Here is a 2,019-nt window from a genome sequence, read left to right on the forward strand (position 1 = left end):
TGTGCATTATAAAAATGTTCGTTTGTCCATTCCCCGCTAACAGTGAGCAAGGGCGTTCACGCCCGAAACGCGTCTGTCCGATGCTCTCATGTGCACCCCTGCACTTATGATTTGAATAAAAAAACCACGACGAAATCAAGACTGGTTTTGGAGCCTTATTTTGTGTTTGCGCGCTGGAGGAAGTGCTTGGGAGGTTTCATTGCACTGAAACCGGTTGGAAGCATATATATATATATATATAAATATTTATTACCTTCCGGCAGTCGCCAGTAGGTAGTCATAGTAGGATTTTGTTTCTATTCAAATAGCGATTTTTCTTTTCCCAATATCATTGGCGCAGGTTGATGAATCTTCTCAATATTTTTAAAACGAATGGCCCACTGTGGTCAGCCCCTATCTTGGAAGTTTTGGGGTGATTCATCAAAAAAGGGGGGTCCCAAAATACATTTTCCCCATGTTAATTTTCATAGGAAAGATTGGAACAGGCTACAGCCCGAACTGCTGAACGGAATTTCATGAAATTTGGCAAAAAGGTAGCCCTTGGTTCAGAAAGAGTCCTTTTTTTAAATGATGTAAAACCGTCAGTAGTTCCTGAGAAATTAAAAAATAAAAAATATCGATATCAGATCACCGAGGAGGGTTCGTGAATCCTCCTCAGCACAAGCTCAATTTTAATTGGCGGTCAACACTCCAAACCAGGAACTGTTGGCAGCAGAGTCACAAGAATACAGTGAAAAAGTGGTTGCAATACAAGACAGGGGGCAGGGTAGAAACACCATGACCCCTGGGGGTCCCACAAGGCCTGCTCAGGGGGTCCCACAAGGACACCCATGGCCAAAAAAACATTTTATTTTTAAACAGAAGAATTCACGCTGGGGTCAAGAAGCCTCTTAAGGTCCTCTTAAGCCCCAGGGACCACCACCCTGGGCTTTGTAAATAAAGTGAGGCGGGATACGTGGCCCCCCTCATTGAGCTGTTGGTGGCCCTGGGGATCATCACCCCCCCAGGGTCGGCTCCTGTAATGTCCCGGGGTGCCCACCTCAGGGACATTAATGTTTGCAATGACAGGGTGGCTGTTGCCCTTTCATTGCAAACAGGAAACCTGTTCTCGCTTCCAAGAAACAAAGCAGAATTGGTTTTGGGCAAGGGGAGCCACATATTAGCAGGTCCCCTTGTCCAAAAGCAATGCGGGCTCCCGCAGGAGGCAGGGAGATGGCTGGGACCTTGGGGGCTTTGGGCCCCCCCCACAGTCCCAAAGATAATGCCTCAAGGGGATGGGGACCCCAAAGCAGAATTAAACAATTAAGAATAGGGGGCATTCTTTTTTTTATTTCACATGCTTGGAGTTGTGACTCCATTGCACCCAGCGCAGCCCCCCAGTGAAAACCCATTGGGTTTGTAACTCCAAATGAGAAACAACCATTTTTTTAAGAATGAGGCACTATGTTTTCTATAAGCCGCTGGGTAGTAGACGTACAGGGGGTAATAAGTTTTATAATTTGCGTGGGCCCGCAGGGGGACCCCGCAGGCCCGGCGTCTTCTACCTCCCTGAGGCAATTGTAATTGAAGGGGGGTGGGTTTGCTGCCTCCCCCCCACAAAGCCCCAGGGACCGTCACCTCCACAGGGCTTTATAAAAATATTATGAGGGGGGACCATCAGGGTCCTTTCAAGCCCTGGGGACCACCACCTCCCTGGGGCTCTGAAAATAAAGTGAGGGGGCTGTGTGGCCCCCCTCATAGAGCTGTTGGTAGCACTGGGGACCAACACCTCCCAGGGCCAGCTCCTGTAATGTCCCGCGGTGCCTAACCCCGGGATAATAATGTTTGCAATGACAGGGTGGCTCAGGCCCTGTCATTGCAAAGACTGCTTTGCTTTTTTGGAGTGAGAGCAGGAAACCTGCTCTCGCTTCCAAGAAGCAAAGCAGTATTGGTTTTAGACAATATGAGCTGCATATTAGCAGCTCCCCTTGTCCAAAAGCAATGCCGGCTCCCGAAGGAGGCTGGGACCATGAGGGATTT

This window comes from Lissotriton helveticus, chromosome 7, assembly GCF_964261635.1.
Source record: "Lissotriton helveticus chromosome 7, aLisHel1.1, whole genome shotgun sequence".
NCBI classification, from domain to species: domain Eukaryota; kingdom Metazoa; phylum Chordata; class Amphibia; order Caudata; family Salamandridae; genus Lissotriton; species Lissotriton helveticus.